The 20628-nt window shown below is 49.8% G+C and overlaps 1 long non-coding RNA gene across 1 annotated transcript in view; it reads right to left on the bottom strand.

The window, feature by feature from the left end:
• Positions 1-3916: 3916 nt before the first annotated feature.
• LOC119513417 overlaps positions 3917-20628 on the bottom strand; it is an 18563-nt gene continuing 1851 nt past the window's right edge. The window contains exons 2-4 of the long non-coding RNA XR_005212630.1: positions 10568-10746; positions 9209-9363; positions 3917-4289 (exon numbers count right to left, since the gene is read on the bottom strand). This is a non-coding gene — a long non-coding RNA (uncharacterized LOC119513417). The remainder of the gene's footprint in view (positions 4290-9208; positions 9364-10567; positions 10747-20628) is intronic.

The following is a 20628-nucleotide window of genomic DNA, read 5'->3' as shown; positions in this document are numbered from 1 at the left end:
ACGGCGGGCACAAAGGCCTGTGACAGGCCAACGTCTGTGGTGGCTGTGCTGGGCGGGGTCAGAGCTGGACCATCGGGGCCTCTTAGGGGCTCACACTTCGTTCTTCACAACACGGGAAGTGTATACGTTTCCTGTGCTGCCATAACAAATTACCATAACCTCGACGGCTTACAACAACAGATCACACTCTCACAGTTGGAACCCAGAGGTCTGAAGCACGTCCTCAGAGCCGTGTCCCTCCGAGTTCTCTCGGGGGGCCCTTCACCGACTCTCCTGGATCCTGGTGGCGGCCACATCCTCCGCTCTCTGCCCTTGGGGTCACATTGCATTTTCCTCGCCTGTCTTGTCAAATCTCTCTCTGCCTCCCTCTTATAAGGACACACAGGGCTGCATTTAGGGCACCCGGATAATCCAGGACAAGCTCATCTCGAGATCCTGAACTTAACCACATCGGCAAAGATTTTTCTAAAAGATTCCTCTGCCTGCAGCGGGGAGAATGGACTGGAAGCTTAGGAGCCAGGCAGGGGGACTGGTTTTGAGGCATCCTTCAGGAGAAAGACAGAGGAGGCCTTGGCCGAGGGACCACGTGGGACAGACGCTGTCACCGAGAAGGGTCTCATCTCTGGGTGCAGGTGGCACAGGAATGGAGGAAGGGACGGAAAAGGCAGCAGATGAACCCCACTGTAGACACTGAACGACCAGAGGAGATTCCCGGGCAGGGAGGACATTCCCAGCAGGGGAATGAGAGAGAGTTCAGGGGGGTAAAGCTAGAAGGGGAGGCCGGGCTCAGAAACGTTAATTAACCCCTTACACCTGCCCTGCAAGGGCTCTGGATTTCCATTCGGGGCTCACTTCCGGGTCCTCAGTCTCAGCCTGACACTGGTGCATCCCTTTCGCCAGGGCGACCGTGGCCCAAGGGTGGCCAATCAATAGTCAAATTCTCTGACAACAGTCATTGGTCCAGGGATGACACATGGCTCAGGATTAGCCAATGAAATCACCGGTATCCTCTGACATACTTCATGGGACGGTGAAGATGGGCACCTGACCCCAGTTGGGTCAGGGCTGTCCCCAGGTTGTTGTGTTGCTCTCGGGGAAGCTCTTGCCTTAGCTGAGCTGGATTCGCGGGGACATGGGGGACAGCTTGAGACCTCCGGGCAGAGCAGAACCGGGAAACGGCCCAGGACCCAGCCCCCCGAGGGACCAGGAGACGCCCGCTGCACGTCAGCCAGTCGCCAACCACCAGGAGGAGTCTGATTCACGTCTGTCACCACAGTAAATTCTCAGAACAACCCTGCAGGGTAAGAGGCCAGGAATGACAGTCCTTGCCTTTAAAAAAAAGTGTTTAAAGTTAGCTTTATTTTAAAGGCTTAACAGAGGGAAAGCAACTGTCCCAGGGGTTACCATAATTAAACAAAGAAAAACCGTCACTGCGCCCTGGAAAATTAAAGTCAGTTTCTTAATAGCAGATGTTCTAGTTTGCTAATGCTGCCATTGTGCAAAACACCAGAAATGGACTGGCTTTTATAAAGGGGGTTTATTTGGTTACAAAGTCACAGTCTTAAGGCCATAAAGCATCCAAACTAAGGTTCCAACAAGAGGACAACTTCACTGGAGAAAGGCCGATGGCGTCTGGAACACTCTGTCGGCTGGGACGGCACGGGGCTGGCGTCTGCTGGTCCCGGGTTGTGTTCCAGCTCCTCTCTCAGCTCCTGTGCATTTTTGGTTCTTTCTCCCAGGACGTTTCTCTCTAGGTACCTGGGGGTCCTGCCTAAGCATATCAGGGGGCAAACTCTGGGCTTCATCTCTTACCTAAGTGTCCTTCTGTCAGCATCTCCAAGTGTCAGCAGCGTCTAGGCCTGCGTGGCTCTTTCTAAAGGACTCTAGTGAACTAATCAAGACCCAGGCTGAGTGGGCAAGTCCACACCCCCATGGAAATAATTCAGTGAGAGTCATCACCCACAGCTGGGTGAGTCACATCTCCATGGAAACACTCAATCAAAAGGTTCCAACCTAATCAACACTAATACGTCTGCCCCCACAAGACTGCATCAAAGAATGTGGCTTTTTCTGGGGGACATAACAGATACAAACCAGCGCAGCAGGCGTGGAGTCACACCCTGGAGGTACTCTGAGACTGTGTAACTTTTAGAATTGAGGGAAAGAAACTTTTAGAATTCACAGATGTATGAAAGTCTAGCATTTGCCCAGCACTGCCACCTTTACTCCTTGGAGGGGTGGCACCATTAGCCTATGTTACAGATGGAGAAACTGAGGCTCAGGGAGTGAAAGGATCCCCCTGAGGCTTTGCAGGAAGTGGGTGGAGGGGCCAGATTTGAACGTCCTCCTCTGGTTCAGCTCTAGAGCTCTTTCCAACACGCCCCTTTGTTCTTGCTCAGGTGAATGGCTGGGTCCACCCCTCACCTCCAGCCTGACCTCAGCCCCCTCGGCCATTGCACAGGTGGGGTGAGGGAACTGCCGAGCACCGATGACCCCACGCTGCCCACCGCTCCACCGCATTCTGTGCTTAACCGACTCACTGCTTCTGCCCACGCCACTGCCTCAGCCTGGGATGTCGTCGCTCCCCCCCATCGTCAACCAGTGAACTCTCACCACCTGGCATTTCTTCTTTCCTCCAGGAAGGCCTCCCCCGTCCAGGTGAGAAAAGGCGCACGAGTGGAGCAGCCAGGCGCGAGCTCCCTCTGCCCCAAGGCTGCCCCACTGTGCACAACCCAGCCCACGTGGCAGCCTGGGAGAAGCCCCGAGACGACATGCTGGCTGTGCTGAGCCTGGCAGAGCAGGGTCACTCGTTTGCTTTGCTGCCACCCACAGGGAACGGGAGGAGCACCTGCAGCCTTCACCTGCTCGGGCGGCCCTCCCGGGACTCCCAGGTGGGACACGTCTGATCCCAGAAGTTTCTCCATCTCCAGTGCTCGCTACACCTGGTGTCTGGGAACCAACCAGTCTTCCCTTCGGGCTGAGCAAGCCTGCGGTTTGGACAACAGTGCGGAAAGCTGGGAGGTGTTTTTGTCATCTATTGCTGAATGACACAGCTGTATCGCACAATTCCGTGCGACAAGAATTTCGGCTCGGAAGGGACTTGGCTCTGCTCTCCCTGGCGCTGGCTGGGATGGCTCAGTGCCACCGGAGGATCCAAGAACTGGGGTGTATCACTCAGTACAACCACAGATCTGGTGACAAACGTTCTAGTCCTCTTCCTGTAAGGCACGGAATAGGAGGGCACTTCCCGGCCCCGGTGAAATCGCGCTACGACCACATGACTTGCCGAGGCCAGTGGGGCGTGATCAGAAGCGGGTTAGTGTGTGAGTGCCCACGTCATTCCCGTGCCCCAGCCACTCTGGAAACAGCGAAATGGGTAAGAACGACGCAGAACAACACATGGGGGGCACGGGCCAAGAACGAGAAACAGACCTTTGTGGTTTTAAGTCCTGGAAAAATTGAGTTTTTGTTACTACAGCATAATCCAGCTTATCTTGACTGATATACAGGGCATGTGGGGGCTCAAATAATTCACTAAAAAATACAGAGGCTAATTTTTAAAATGTTTTCAACTTTCAATTTTGTTAAATTGTTAACATCTTATTCTGAAAAATTTCAAACATGCAGAAAAGTTCTAAGAGTAGTAGAGTGAATACTGATATCCCCCCATCTAGGTTCAACAACTGTTAACATCTGCTGAATATAAATGATACGCATACAAATTACACGTTTTTTTATTTTTGCTGAACTATTTCAAAATAAATTGCAGACGTTATTGATATTTTACCCCTTAAATATTTTAGCACACAAATAAGGAATGAGCCTAATTTAGCATTCATCTGATGTTTATTGCCGGCCTACCACATGCCAGGCTACAGATGTTACAAGAGGTCCTTATCGTCTTGGAGCTTATATTCAGATGGAGGAGACAGATAATAAACATGTAACCAAAAAAGATGTAAGAAAATTTTAGATAGTAAAAAGCACTATGAGACACCTCCATTTCTGGCCAAGGTGGAGTAATAGTGTCTGGATTTACCTCCCCATTGGAAACAATTTTTAAAAAACTGATGAAATATGTTAAAAGCAATTTTTGAGACACTGGACATCAAGCAATGATGGGCAGTGACCCCTGAGAGACAGAAAACAAACCAGATGAGCCCACAGTCACCCCAGCTCACTGCTGGAAAGAGTTCACAGGCCAAGGTGCAGGGACGGGCACCCAGGCAGAGCTCGGGGTCTTCCTGGGTTCAGGAGGCAGAGCTGGGAGTCCAGAGAGGCCAGTGTGGCTAGGAGAGAGGACCAGAGATGAGACACTGCACACAGAGAGAACTCAGAAATTCAAAAGCTCCCTTCACTCGATATTTAGCTGAATACTGATCAGCTCATTTATGCAAGGAAAGCTCCACTGGTGGTTGGGGAAAGAACCAACTGAAAGGATGAAAGAGAACAACATCCAAAGCTTACACACGGTCAGAAATAGTGTCTCTTTCTATCAGCCGGACTGGGGAGACCTGTGATGTGCACGGCACGGGTAGAGGACACGGAAGTTGTCAGTAGTGGGGCAAAGTCAGCCCGAGACTAATCACTGCTCTGACACCATCTAACAACGACGAAAAGCAATACCTGAAAGGATTAAAATATTTCCAAGTAACTTAAATGCACATCAGAATGAAGGTCAAGAATATTTACAGAAACATGAAAATATCCAGCTCTTCACAGTAAACTTCACAATGTCTGGTTTCCAATCAAAAATTAGCAGGCACTTAAAGAAACAGGGAAATATGATCAATGATGAGAAAAAGTGATCACTTGACATCAACCTAAAACTGACACAAATAATAGAATTAGTAGACAAGGACATCAAAACAGTTATTATAACTACATTCCATATGTGCAAAAAACTAGAGGAAAGATTGAACATGTTAAGTAGAAACATAGAAGATATTAAAAAAGGACCCAAGTCAAACTTTTAGAGATGAAATCCACAATGTATGAGATGAAAAATATGCTCGAAGGATTGACAGCAGATTGGGCACTGTAGAAAAAAGATTCGTGAACTTGAAAACACAGCAGCAGAAGCTATACAGAATAGGACACACTGTGTTTCTGAGAGACCCACCCTATAGACACACAGCTCTTGCTTACTCCTTTTACCAGCTGTATAACATTCCACTATAAGAATATATCACATTCCATTCATCCATTTCTTTATTGGTGTATCAGGTAGAGTCTGTGCAGGAAACAGGTGAGCACTCAAAATGGAAAAGGACTGAACGAAGGGACTATTTAGAAGCGTGCGGGCAGGCTCGGGCAAGTGACACGTGAGGCACTCTCATGTTTTGCTGTTTCAAGTGACGCTGCAGGGACCATTCTGCAGGCACCTCCTGCTCATGTGCAAAGAGCCTCCGAGGTCCCCCGAAAGGGGGCTTGCGGGGCCAGGCTGTTCTCGGATGCTGTGATATCTGAAAACCTAGTTTTACCAGGAAGCTTGGGGATGACTACTGTGATATGCAGGTGGATGCACCCCATGAGGGAGTTCGCCAGGAGTCGCTGCCTCCTGGTAAGCCTCCAGGGCCTCCCCGCGGGGTTTCTCTGCACCGTCAGGACGATGCTGTGCACAGACTGCAGGGCTGTCCGGAGGGGCGGCCTCAGCGGCATCCCTAGCGCTGCTCGGCGCCCGCTTCCTCACCCGTCACACGCGCGGGGAGCCCTGCGCCACCAGCCCCGCCGAGGGCACCTGACGGGGGCAGCAAAAGCTCTGCCACGGGCCCTGGGGAGCGCCTGACGGGAACGCTGCAGAAACAGTCTTTTTCTGCAGCAAGAACAAAACTGCCTGCCTTTCTCTCACTTCCTTTTTGACCCTGGGAGTTTGACCTATGAGCCGCCAGCTGCTATTTCGGGCCCTGGCTGCTCCGTGTGAAACCCCAGTCCCTCCCGAGAGGAAGGCGTGGTGGGAAGGGGGGGCAGCCAGGTGACCCCGTCCTTGGTCTGGGGTGCGGTGGGCCCAGGTGCAGCTGGCACCGTCTCAGAGTGAAACCCCCCCTGGGAGGCCAGGCTGATTCCGGCCGGGTGGGTTTCTTAACAGACAAATGCTGTGTACGTTTTATTTATAGACACTTGGAGTACCTAGAGGGGCCGCTTGGTGAAGACAACATCCAATCCCCCAGTGTTGGCAGTAGGGGAAACTGAGGCCCCGGCTGGGGTCACTCAGTGAGTGAGGGGCGTCACCAGGCCAGAATCCAGCATCTGGACTCTCATCTCAGTGCTCTCCCCACCCTGGGGTAGCAGGGTCACTGGTTAGAGCAAGACGGGGTGAGTTCTGAGGACCACCCCTCGCTTTCCCAGGTCTCGGAGGGGACAGCATCCTCTTAGCGTGGTTTGGAGCCCCCGGGGGCCCACCCCCCACGCGAGGCTGAGAGGTGGGGGGGGGTGAGGCTGGGAGGGGCCCGGAGGGTCTCAGAGCCAGCCTCGAGGCTCTGGGTCTCTCCCCAGCCGGGGTCTGCGTGAGCTTTCCTTTTTCACCATCTGGGTTGCTCTTTGGTGTTCATTGTAACTTGATTTCACGGGAATAAAAATGGCTCTGTGATACTCGTCCCTCCCTCTGTCCTTCCACATGTATTTGTTTTGCACTTACTACGCGCCAGCCACTGTTCTAGAAACAGTCGGCACTGTCCTCCTTGACTGGGCGAGGTTTAAACCCGGATTTGTGAGAAGGAAAGAAGTTAGCTGACAGGTTCTGGGGAAAGAGTACACCAGGCAGGGGGGCAGCAGGTGCCCAGCGGAGGTCGGGGAGCAACAGACGTGCCTGAGACCCCGGGGACACCTGCGGCCAGCGTGGGGCGAGCTGGGAGGGCAGTGGATGAGCTCAGGGCGAGAGCAGGGCCGGGCTCTGAAACCCGAGGCTGTGGCAAGGACGGGGCACAAGGCCCTGACTCTAGTCCAACAGGCCACGCCGGCTCCTGGCCGGGAACTGCGCTGACGGGGGCAGGCAGAGGACCAGGCCCTCTGGCCGGTGTGGCCGGTGACGACAGTGGCCCGGGACAGGCTGGGGGCAGGGGCGGTGAGCACCATTCTGGAGGTGACGCCTGCACTTTTGCTGGGGGGTCGGATGGGGGCGGGGGGTGGAGGGTGGAGGGTAAAGTGGGGGTCCTGTCTGTCTTCCAGTGGTTCCAATTCTGGCCGAATGACTGTGCCCTGAAACTTTCCCAGCCTGCGGGTCCTGCACAGGACGAGCCCCCCAGATAGCCTGTCGGGTGGGTGGGGACCGCGTCCCCCTCGGCCGTCTCCTCCCCATGGGCACAATCTCTCGCTCCCTGCGAGACGGGCTGGACATCTGGTCACCCTCCCTGCTACACGGTGCTTGGCAAAGTGCCTGGCAAGCGGAAGGCTCTCAGTGATCATTTCTGACAACTTTGGAATCCATTCAAAGCTCTAAGTCCCAATCCTGGGACTGCTAAGAGCTCACTGATTCAACAAATACATATTAAGTTCAGAACTGGAAATAATACAGTCACCAAAACAAACACCATCCTGCCAGGGCCCCCCACTAATGCCCCTCAGGCCATCCTGCTTTATCGTGCCCCAGAAAGCTTCCAACTGCTGGCGTCCATCTCTGAGCCCAGCACTTCCTTCCAGAACCACGGCGGAGCAGCGGCTGCTATGCCCACTCGGAGGACAGAGAAGAAGTGCCGGGACTTGGATGCCCCAGGAGAAGCTCTCAGCCAGCAGGACTGAGAGGGGCTGGTGTGTAACCCCCAGCCCCCTCCCCCTTGGGGGTGGGATTCCACACCCTTTTCCAGCATTGCCCTATGGATGGAGCTCCAGTCACCCACTGTGATCACTGGCATGATGACACACCCTTTCTCGTCTGCTCCCCACTCCTGTGTCGGCCCCGTACCTGTAATTCCCAAATAAACTACCTGTATGCAACCTTCACCTCATGGTCTGCTTACAGGCACCCCAGGCTAAGACAGCCCCAGCCTCAGAGGATAATAAATGCGAGAGAGGCTGGGGAGAGACGAGTGTGGGCGTGAGTGTAGGGCCTGCTTTAGAATGGAATCGGGAGAGGGCTCTCAGAGGACGAGACTTTTAAACAGACCTGGAGGATGAGGTAAAGGCAACAATATCCTAAACAGAGGGGAAAGCTCAAGCAAAGGTCCTGGGCACAAAGGAGCCTGGCATGCTCAGGTCCAGCATCGGGAGCAGGGGATTGCTGCATGAGACCAAGCTGCAGCGCTGGGCAGTGTCGAGAGCATGTGCTGCCTGGGCGGGAGGATGAGAGGTTTCTATTTATTGTAAAGATAATGGGTAGCTTCCAGCACCCATGGTGGACCCGATTATTTCAGACCATCCCTCCTGCTAACACTCGAAAAGATGGACATTAAAAGAAAAACACATCTGTTTTGAAAGTGCTGGGCAGTGAGGTTTATGAGGCCAAGATCTGGAAGAGGACAGAAGCCCAGAGAGGTGAGGCTGGCCCTGGGCTCCAAGTTCTCTTCAAGGTCCAACCTAAAAGCAGCACCTGAGAAGCTAAGCAGGACTCTCGAGAGATTCGTGGGGTGGGGGAAGGGGCACAGGAGGACAGGCCTAAGTGTCAAGGCTTTGAGGCGGCACCCTTCATGAGAAGAGTGATTAAGAAACACACCACTCCTCACGGAGACGGAATCCCAGCTCTGAGCCATCTCAGTTCCTCGCTGGATTAATCTGATCTGGGCCACTAGTGTTCTCAGCCCAGCTGGTCACCAGGAGCCAAAGGAAACATTCTCTGGAAAAAGATATCACTTTATCTCCACAGCTTTTCAGACTCAATGTCCAGGCTTATGAGAACTCAGGACTTGAGCAAAAATCATAAATTAAAAAAAAAAAAAAAAAAAAAAGGCCACAAATGCAGGCAATGAAAACAAATCCAAAGAGGTCCAGATAGTGGAATTATCAGGCAGGGACTGTAAAATTGCTATGATTAAGTGTTCCATGAACTACAACACAAAATGGAGAATTTTGGCAGAACAGGGACTCTATAAAAGAGAATTAGATGGAAAATTTGGACTCTTCAAAATCAATAACTAAAATTAAGTACTCAAAAGTTAACTTTAGCAACTGATTGGATGAGAATACAAAATGGCAGTCACTCTGGAAGACAGCCCGGCAGTTTCTAACAAAGCTAAGCTTACCATGCAATCCAGCAATCATGCTCCTAGATATTTACCCAAAGGAGATGAAAACTTATGTCCACACAGAAACCTGCACGTGAGTGTTTACGGCAGCTTTATTCATAATTGCCCAACACTGGAAGCATCCAAGATGTCCTTCCATAGGTGAGTGGACACATCAACTGGCACATCCAAACAATGGAATATTGTTCTGGAGGAAAAAGAAATGAGCTGTCAAGGCATGAGAAGTCGTGGAAGAACCTTAAATACATATTGTCAGTTGAAACAAGCCATTGTCAATTGTCTCAAAAGGCTACATACTGTATGCTTCCAACTATGTGACAATCTGGAAAAGGCAAAAGTATAGAGATAGTGAAAAGGTCTGAGGTTGTCACAGCTTGAGGAAAGGGTAGGGTGAAGGACGGAGCCCAGGACATTTTTGTGGCGGTAAAACTCCGATGCTGCAACGGTGGATACATGGCAAAACCCATACACAAAGGGTGAACCCAGATGTAAACTGTACGTATGGATATTGGTTCATCAATTGTAAAAAATGTGCCATACTAATACAAATTGTCAATAATAGGGTGTATGGAGGGGCAGCATGGGAATTCTGTGAACTCCAATTTTTCTGTAAACCTAAAACTGCTCTAAAAGTAAAGTTTATTATTATTTTTTAAAAAGCGAATTAGATATAGCTAAAGAAAGACACAAGGGGTGGAAGACAAGCCAGAGGGAAATACCAGGCTGAAGAACAGAGATATAAAAGGATGGAAAAAAAGCATGAGACACGTGGGGCATGGTACGAAGGTATAACATTTGTGTAACTGGAGTCCCAGAAGAGGAGAAAGAAAGCATTGGGCAGCAGTAATAATTTATGAGATAACGATGGAGAATATTTCAAAGTGAATGAAAGCCACCAAGCCATGGGATGCAAGAAGCACAATGAACTCTTAGCAGAACAAATACGGAGAAAATCACACTTAGGCACAGCACAGTAGCACTGTTGGAAACCAAAGACAAAGAGAAAAATCTTAGATGTGGCAGATCACACGCGGCTACTGGGGGAGAATGGTGGTGGTAAAGAGACCAGTCAGAGGACCAGTTAGTGGCTCAGGGGAGGGATGATGCTGGGTGAGCCCGGGTGATGGGGGTGGGAGTGGGACGCTGAGGATGGTCTATGTCTGTAATGTAGAATAGGCAGGCTGGTGATGGGAACGATGTGGGGTAAGGAAAGAATCCAGGTGTGCCTCAAGAGTTCTGGTTTGAGCAGTTAGGCTAAAGGTGGTGCAATTTACTGAGGTGGGAAAGGCTGGGAGACGAAGTGGTTTTGAATATGTTGTGTATGAGTAGGCATTTACTTTCTCTGGGCCTTGTTTTCCTCACAGCTAAAATGGGGTCAGAGCTGCACCTACCCCATAGCTTTATTAGGATGGTTAAATGTTAGCTATTGTTGTTCGAGACTTCCAAGCTGGGAGCAGGGTCTTGCCGTTTTTGCCCTGGGGCCCTCTTGTTCTCTGTCGTCTTTGATCCAGAGCTGAAAAACGAGGGGTTTAGGAGCGCCAGAGCACACACTTCGATGCCAGTACCAGCTCTCCATTTATCAGGGAAAAAAAAACAGATTAGCCTTCAATAGCAGCAGGAGATTAAGCTCAAATCATGCCATACAAAAGGTCTTAAGTGTTTTTTCTCCTTCACCCAAGACTTCTCAATTCTGGTCTGCAATCTGAAAATGGCTAATCTGTCTTTTCCTATCTGCATTTGATTGCTCTTGGTTTGGAACCATTCTTCCAGGAGGGAATTTTCCTGTGAAACAGGCTGCACCAGAAATTGTTTTTTTTCTCCCAAGCAGGCACTGACTTGATTCAATTCAATTTAATTCAGATATTCCTTGAGTGCCTTTTTTGTGCTAATTCCAAGCCATGCACTCAAGGAGACGAAAACTATTCTGATAATTTGTTCAGTAAACACTCCACCCACCAGCCTTTTCTTGCGTTTCTCTAATACACTAAGTTCACTCACTCTTAGGGCCCCCAATTCCCCTTCCGCGGCTCTTGGCTGGCTGCCTTCTTCTTAGACCTTCCCTCTGCAGAGAGGCTGCTCCATCTGCCCCTCTAAGGAACCCCGCCCCGCCCACCCCGCCCTGTTGGTCCCACCAATCCCACTCATTCCCAGCGCAGATCAGGGCCTGAGTTTTGTTGTCTACTTAACTTGCCTACTTCTTTGTTGCCTTTCTCCTCCCTACACGGTGGGCTCCGTTGAGTGCAGGAACATTGGCTCAAGCACTGCCATTTCCTCCAGGGCCCAGCACACAGGAGGTGCTCAATTAACACTGTGGGCTGAGTGAGTGAGTGCACGACTCTGCTTCCAGGCCAGGGCAACCCCTCGGGGGACCAGCAGGGGCAGGCAGTAGCTTGGGCTCATGTTTGGAACCTGATGAAAATCTGTAAGACGGTCCCAAAACCCACTAGGAAGAGCCCAGGCTCTGAGGTCAGACACCTGGAGGGTCACATCTCAGCTCCACCCCTTCCGAGATGGGGGGCCAAACGCTCATGTATTCACCGTCACTCCCTTATCTGCACGAGGAGGATGCTGGAGGTAACTACCGTGCTCTGAGGATGAGGCAATTTAAAATACAGGTGTGGCAATACACAGTAGGTGCTCAACGAGTGGTGGCAGCTTGTTACTAGCCTACTGGCTGCCAGACACGCTCTAGGCACCTCACCTCCACCAGGGACCCCAGCCCCCTTCCCGGCTGGGACCCCTTGCTGCCTGGGGACACATTCCCACACGCTTCAGCCCAGAAGCCAGCCCCCCCAGCCCTCTTTCCTTCCTGCGTTCATCAATGATCTCCAAGGTGACTTTGCCGTGCCAGGCACAGGAGGTGGAGGTGGAGCCCAGCCTCCGGCCAGCTCGTTCCAAACCCAAGTCAGTCTGAGAAGGAGCTAAACCGGGCCGGGGCAGGCAGGGGGCTGGGGCAGGGGCTCTGGCTGGGGTGGCCTCTGAGGAGCGACGCCAGGGCTGAGCCTGTGGCTGCGCCCTCGCCTAGGGAGCCGTGGACGCCAGGGGTCTGTCTCAGTTTGCCGGGGCTGCGTAACAAACACCGCACGCGGGCCAGCTTGAACGACGGGGATTTACTGTCTCCCCGTTCCAGAAGCTAGATCAGCATTGAGGTAACTGCAGGCCGTGCCTCTCCTAAGTCCGCAGTGTCCTGGTAGCAGCCGCAGCCATGCACAGCTCGGCCTCTGCCCATCACGTGGCCGTCTCTCTCTCCAGCTTCTCCTCCTGCTCTCAAGGGCTCCAGTCGTACTGGGCTGAGGCTCCTGGATTCCGTTTGGCCTCAGCTGAACCGGTAACACCTTCAAAGTTCCCATTTACAAAGGGGCTCACATCCCAGGACCGGGGTTTAGGGCTTGAACGAGGCTTTGTGGGGTCCCCGCAGGGCCCAGCATCCCCCAGGAGGCTGCGGTGCAGGGGGCTGAGGCCCAGGTGGTGTTGGTGGCGGCTGGTGCACCGCGGGAGCCCAGGCTCTGTCCTCAGCTGGGCACTTCTCCTCCAGCGCGACATCGCGAACCCTGGGTCGTGGCCGTGCACTCGCTGAGACACCGGCCACCCTGCCATGGGCCCAGCTTGCTGACTCCCCTTCCCCAAACCAGCATCTCCACCCAGAGCAGAAACAGGGGACCCAAAGCTCGGGGTTTGAGCTTAATTGCATATGTTTTTTTAATTTCCAACATTCTTATCCACTCAGTGAGTATTTGTGGAATGTACATCGTGTGTGGAATGCTTTCTGGGCTCGGAGGACACGTCGGACCAAGCAGCCTGGGGCTGAGGAGTTCAACCCCTTTCCTTTCCAGAGCCTCGGCTTCCCCATCCACACGATGGGCGGAACTGGATCTCCTGAGAGCTCATCCACCCGGAAGATTCCTGTCTTCTTGAGCCCTGGTTGCCCCGAGAGAGTCTCTAAATACGTGTCTGGCATCACGTGTAATACAGAGGACCTTAAAGAGAGGAGAGAGAGGCGAGAGAGAGAGGGAGGGAGGGAGGGTGTGTGTGTGTTTTGTGTTGCTCCTATACTTAAGATCTAAATGTTTCCCAGTTGTTGGGTCCCAAAGCTCTGCCCCCACCCATCCTGGTTAACACCAATCCAAAAACAATCCAAGATCCCCAACCACCCAGAAAGACATGTTCTTAAACTGAGCCCATCCCTGTGGGTGTGAACCCATTACAGGTAGGACCTCCTGACAAGGCGGCTTCAGTTAAGGTGTGGCCCAATCCGATCAGCAATGAATCCTCTTACTGGAGTCCTTTATAAGAGAATGAAATTTAGACAGAGATGGAGAAAGCACCAGAGGAAGCAGCCAGAAGCTGAACATCTATGGAACCAGAAGAGAAGGCAGAGGCTGGAGAGGCTGCCAAGCTCGTTACCACGTGACAGAGAAGCCCGGGCCCAGGGGTCGCCGGCGGCCGGCCCAGAACACCCGTCTTCGGGGAGAAAGCATCGCCTTGATGATGCCTTGATTTGGACTCAAAACCCTGAGCCGATAAATTCCCACTGCGTAAGCAACCCACGGTCCGTGTGAGCAGCCGGGAAAGGGCAGCCCCCCTTCCCTCCCTGAGCCCTGGAAGCTGCCTCCTCCGCCTCCCGAGCCAGAGCCCTGGGGCCCACCTGCCGGGCTGCACTTTCTTAACAGTCACTCGGTGAACAGCCACAGGGGTTCAGGAAAACCAGAACCTGGCTGCTTCTTTCAGTAAAAATCCATCTTTTCTCCATCCTGGGAGCTTTCTGGGCATGTGGGAGGAGTATGGAGAGGCAATGCTCACAGGGGGAAGGATTTGGGCAGGTGACTGCACCTCTCTGACCCTCAGTTTCATCTTCAGTAAAATGGGACTAACAATAAATGAAATCCTGAGAGGATTAAATGAGGTGGGTGTAAGTGCCTGGCTCATGGCAAGCCGGTTAACGAGTGGCGAGTACTATTATTAATACAAATAAAGGGACATGATGAATTGAGAATAGTCACGTTCCTCCCATGATGTCCACTTGGACATTGGCTAACGTAGCATCTCTTCTGGCTTCGGACGGGCTGGAAAAGACCAGGCACCTCCATGGAGCCGCTGAGCCTTGCCAGCAGCCCAGGTCCAAGGGCAGGCGTCTCCCGCCAGTGCCTTCTGGCTGCCCCGAGAGCCCCCTGCAGCTCCGCAGTGCCATCGAGACCCCCTTCCTCCCTGAAGCGTGCAGCCTCCGTGGAACTCAGGGTGCCCCCTGCCTCCCCGGGACTCGGGACTCGCAAATTAAAGCAACCAGATGCCATGTGCCACTGATGAGATCAGCCCAGAGACAGAAAATGAAACGTGGAATACCATATGTCAGTCAGAAGGAAACAAGCAAGGATGTGAGTTGATCTCCCAATGTTGGGTGAAAACGGGGATGCACGACAATATATACAGGAAACCATGTCTAAAAGAATCTAAAAATAAGCAGTGCAATATGATGTCACATAATGCATTGTTCATCAATAAATACATACTTTTATAGGTATAAAAATAGGGCTTTAATTGTAATGTCTCCTCTCTTAGAAGAAAAAAAGGTGAATGTGCTAAAATTTTAACACATAATTGTGGGTGGTGAAAATATGGGTGTTTGTTATATGATTCATGGCTATTTCCTGTAATTATTTACTTTTTCAGAAAGGAAAATAAAAGGAAAACTCTTTACAGGGAAATGCCAACTAAGAAAGAGAGGAGTGACAGATTTAGGAAATCACTGTCATAGAGGAAGAAGTTATGTTGGGTAAAATAAGCCAGACACAAAAGGACTAATATTGCCTGACCTCACAGATAGGAAATAATTAGAATATGCAAATTAATGGAGTCAGAAACTAGAATGCAGGTTCCTGGGGCTGCAGGGTGGGGAAGGGAGTGGGGGGTTGAGGCCTCGTGGGTGCAGAGCTGCTGTCTGCGGGATGGAGAAATTTTGTGAATGGATGGTGGTGTTCAGTAATTAGCAACACTGAATTATGTATCTGAATGTGGTTAAAAGGGGAAATTTTAGGTGGTAATATGTTGCTAGAATAAAAATTTAAAAACAACCATAGGGCTTTACAACACAAATGGAGCCCTGGTGTTAACCGCGGGCTGCAGTTCATGGTACAATTATAATGATATTCTCTTATCAGCTGTAACGGAGGTACCACACTAATGAAAATGCTAGAAGTTGGGGCAGGTATGTGAGAGCTCTGAATTTTCTGCATGATCTTTCTGTAAACCTACTTCTCTAACAAAAAAAATTGTAAAAAGTCCTCCTTGCAACCCCTGTGTAACATCTGCTTCAGCCAAGGCTGACCAGTGAATTCTGAGGTCGCAGAGAAAGGCGGTTGGGGAATAAGACGTTCACAAGGCCCCAAAGGGTCACCCCGCTACTTGCACAGGGCTCAGGGCACCCTATGCAGGGGAGCCGGTGCCACCCCTCAGCGAGGGCTCACCTGGAGCATCACCCCCAAGGGGACAAGAGGACGCGTGGCACTCCTTGATGAGCCTCGACAGGGAGCATGCAGCATCACCTCGGCAGTCTTTTCTCCAAAAATGCTGACCCTGAACCCACCAGGAGTGTGCAGGCTTAATCTTCAGTTGCCAGGAAATGGCAGGGGATGGAGAGACATGTTAAAGCACCAGGAGGAAACAATCAGACGGACCAGAGGTGGGACCATCTAAGACGGTGGCCAAGCCCCTCCAAAGCCAACATCAAACAGAAGAAAGGAAAAAACAAGAAAAGAGAAAAAGAAAATGAGAGGGGATATTCCAGCCTAGGAAAAGACAACTAAGAAGCCGTAACAACCGAATGCAACGTGTGCCTGTCTCTTCCATCCTGATTCTAAAGAACCAACGGCAAAAGACTTCTTGAGCCGACTGGGGAAACTGAAATACAGAGCAGACATTAGAGGAAGCTACTGAATTACAGTTGATTTTCTTAGATGTGATAATGATAATCTATGTAAGAGAATGTCCCTTTTCTTGGGAGATGATGGCAGAGGAGTCAGGAGTGAAGTGCCACATCATATCTGCACATTGCTTTCAAGTGTCTGCAAAAAGGTAGTGACACGATATAGATTTACACATCAGTGCCAATGGTTGTTGAATCTTGCTGGAGGTTCTATGAGTATTCACTGTACTTTCCTTTTGATCTTTCTCTATGTTTTAAATTAAAGTTTTGGGGTGTTTTGGTGTTCTAGCTGCTAAAACAAATACCATATGATGGGTGGCTTAACAACAGGAACCGACTGGCTCACGGTTTCCGAGTCTAGAAGGCTGGCTCCTCCTGGAGTCGGTATCTGCTGGCTGGCAGCCTTTGGGGCTCCTTGGCTTTTCCGTCCCACGGCGATGCGCATGGCAGCATCTCCTTTCTCTTCCTGGTTCTGCTGACTTCCAGCTTCGGCTGCTCCTGCGGCTTCTTTTTTGTGTGTCCCACTTCCCTTGCTTGTAAGTACCTGAGCCGTACTGGAGGAAGGCACCCCCACTCGGCTTGGCCTCACCTTAGCCAATAACTTCGTCAAAGGTCCTATTTACAGATGGGTTCACACCTGCAGGGCCAGGGGCTGGGACCTGTGTAGGGACAGGATTCAATCCCCCACATGGGAGAAATTTTAAAAATAAAAAAAGAAACTAGCTCTCCCTCATGAAAAGGCTGGGGTTCTTATTGTAAAGGAAATGCTGTTTGCTCTCGGCAGCAAGTTTTGCTCAAATACTGGCATCCAGCATTTTTGAGAAATTAGTACAAATCAAGAGAATGGGTACATTAGCAATGCAGGAAATTCTATGCAAGAGACTGAGCTAGGTATGTAAATTGCAATAATGAAAATTGGGGCTTTCGCTGCATTTCTAAGAAATATCCTTTTTTGGACACTTTTGCTTTTGTCTTACATCTAGTGGGTGGCTGGAGAAGGTTCACTGGCAAGGTCTCTAAGGGGTTAGAGAGGGGGCGGTAAATGCCGGGGCAGGAACCAGACAAAAACTCTCACTGCTGCAGAGAAGACCACATTTAGAACAGGCTTTGGTCCTTAAGAGCAAAATACACAGGTGTCCTTGTTTAAATTTGAGCCATCCCACTGGAAAATACTGATCAAAATGGCGTCACTGCCTGTGGCCCAGGAAGCCCAGGTCAAGGAATTGAACCCGTTCAATGAGACACTAAGAAGTAGAATATGTATTTAATGAGCATATGTAGCAATGTGTAGACAGTAGCTGGAACATTGCAGTTGTGACTTAAATACTTGCCATCATTACTATTCCTGCATTTTAAGAGCACATTAAAAAAGATAAGGATTGACTGGCAGGATATATTAGGTAAAAAAGTAATGGGCTAAACACTGTGTTTAATCTGCATAGGCCAGCAGTTGTGCAAGAAGAGGAGGGGGGGTGTAAGGCAAAATATATAATCTAGGTATACAAATAAGCCTGTGAAAGCACGGGCTTTGCCAGAAAGCTGCGTGAACAAGCTCTGCTAACGGTCGTTGCCTGTGAGCAGAGTCTAGATTATCTTGATGGAAGAGAAATTTACTTTTTACTCTGTTCCCTTTTTCACAGTTTGATTTTTTTCCCAGCATGTGCACATTTGAACAGTTTAAATATACATATGTACGTGGATCAGCTCCAAAATCTCGAGGTCTATGAGGTAGCCCTACTCTGGATCCCAAAGTTCTGTCACCTTGACCGTGAGACTTAAAATTAGAATCCTGCGTTCCCCAGAGACAACTCAGAAAGGGCTGGTTTCGGAATGAGTTTGGGGAGGTTCCGAGTGAAGCTGAGAAACCGCCAGCACCTGTTCTCAGGGACCCGGTGCCGACGAGCCCGGCTCCACATGTCGTTCCCTGCCGGGAGGCGCTGCCAGGGCTTTCTGCTCTACTGTCCTGTCTGAGCCTCCAGGAGAAACTGAGCCCCTCAGAGATTAAACAACTCGCCCCAAAATGCCGCAAACGTGGTTCTGTCTGGTTTAATAAAATCTAATAGGAGAGAAAAAAGCCAGAAGAAAGAAGGGACAAATGGTACGATTCCATTTATACGAAGTTCAGGCCAGCAGTGGGAATGTACTGCGAGGAGACGGGAGTGGCTGACTCTGGGTGGGGTCGGGAGGGGTCTACTGCCTGCGAGGGGCATGAGGAGCCTTCTGGGGGCCACACAGCCCTGACCTGGGCGGAAAACACCCGTGGGGACGTACACTTCAAATGTGTGGCATTCCCTGCATGTACATGACAGCTTCAATCAAAGAAAATAAGAGTAAATCGAATCCATTTCCTCTAAGCCATGTTTGGACAAAAGCCTGAAGACCTTAAGAAGCTATACCCAGCAAGATTTATGGAAGGAACCCCACCCTTCAATTCTCAGCCACCCCAAAAGTTGCGGTGGGTTTCAGAGTCATTCAGAACACACAGGAATGAACTGGCCCTCACATTTACATCCAATTGACCTTTGACAAGGGAGCCAAGTCCACCCAATGGGGAAAAGCACTCTCTTCCACAAATGGGGCTGGGGAAATGAAATCCATACACAAAAGACTGAGGAGGACCCCCATCGCACATCGTATCCAAAACTCAACTCAAAATGGACCAAAGACCTAAATATAAAACCCAAACTATAAAACTCTAGAGGAAAATATAGGGAGGCAAGTCCGAGACCCCGTTAGGCAGTAGTGTCTTAGGCTGTACACACAAAACACAGCAACAGAACAAAAACCAGATGAATGTGACTTCATCAAAACTAAAACTTCTGAGGGACTTTATCAAGAAAGTAAAAAGGCAACCTACAGAATGAGGGGGAAATATTTGGCAATCATATATCTGATAAGGTTTCAATATCCAGAATATATAAAGAACTAAAACTCAACAACAAAAAGACTAACAACCCAATTTAAAATGGGCAAAAATTTGAATAGACATTTCTCCAAGAGGAGTTACAAATGCCAGTAAGCATATGAAAATATGTTCAACATCCTCAGCCACCGGAGAAATGCAAATAAAACCACTATGAGATACCATTTCACACCCACTAAAATGACTATTATTTAAAAAAATGGAAAATAACAAGTGTTGGAGAGGATGTGGAGAAATAGGAACCCTCATGCATCACTGCTGGGAAGGTAAAATGGTGCAGCTGCTGGGGAAAACAGTCTGGTGGTTCCTCAGAAAGTTAAGTATAGAACTACCATATGACCCGGCGCCCCACTTCTAGGTGTCCACCCAAAAGAATTGAAAACAGGGACTCGGATATTTTCACGCTGATGTTCATAGCGACATTATTCTCCATTGATGAAAGATGAAAGCAACCCCAGTGTCCATCCGCCGAAGAAGGGATGAACAGAATGCGATCTATACATATGATGGAGTATTTTTAGGCCATAAGAAGGAATGAAGTTCTGAGACATGCAACAACATGGATGAACCTTGAAGACATCACGTTGAGTAAAATAAGTCAGACATAAAAGGAAAAATATTGTACAAACTCACTTATACGAAATAATTAGAATAAGGAAATCACAGAGTCAGAAATTATAATTCAAGATACCAGGCTGGGGGTAGGGGATGGGGAGCTAATGCTTAATTGTTGTGGAGTTTTCGGTTTGGGGTGAGAGAAACATTTTCATAATGGATGGTGGTGATGGAGGCAAACTTTGTGAATGTAATTAACATCACCGAAGTGGATAATTGAAGTAGATAAAATGGAAACAATTATGTTGTCCATATGTTAGCAGAATAAAAATTTTCAAAACAAACAAAAGAAGCCAGGAGATCATATTCACAGCAACTTTTAGCCAAAATGTGTCTAATTCAGATACAAATTAAATTTTGAGCACCTCAAAAAGATGTTTAATTCTCAGTAAGTGTTTAATTCTACTATCTGCATAGTGTTTAGGAGACATTAGGTTTTATATATCCTGATCTCGTTACCTGAGGACCTGTGGACAGGAGGGGGAGCGAGGTGCACTCCACAGGTGGCAAGAGATCTCCTCCTTGCTCCTGCAGGAATGTCACTATGCGTTGCAGAAAAGGAGCAGGTGGAATAAACTGACTTGATACTTGTCAAATCAGCTTGTTTTTCCTGCTGAGTAAAAACTGTACCTGGAAATATGTGGGACATGTTAGAATAAGACTGAAGAATTCAGAGGAAGGAAGGAAGGAAGGAGAGAGGGAGGGAGGGAAAAAGAAAACAAACAAAGTCAAAAGGGCTACAGTTTTTATCCTCGCTGTGGACTTTTGGGCCCTGACTCAGTGCCAAGAACTCGCTCTAAGAACTTTACTGGGTGAACTCATTTCCTTCTGGAAACAACTCGTAAGACATGTGCCATCTGCACACCCGGCCTCCAAATGAGAAAGCAGAGGCCCCGAGAGGCGGAGGAAATGGCCCAAGGCCGCCAGTGGGCACGTGGCAGAGCCAAGATTCAAACAGGCTCCGGTGTTTTTGTCTCAAGTGCTCCCACAGGGTA

The sequence above is a fragment of the Choloepus didactylus genome, chromosome 18, assembly GCF_015220235.1.
Source record: "Choloepus didactylus isolate mChoDid1 chromosome 18, mChoDid1.pri, whole genome shotgun sequence".
NCBI classification, from domain to species: domain Eukaryota; kingdom Metazoa; phylum Chordata; class Mammalia; order Pilosa; family Megalonychidae; genus Choloepus; species Choloepus didactylus.
The sequence above is the reverse complement of the archived record's forward strand: the minus strand, read 5'-3'. Positions and strand labels throughout refer to the sequence as shown.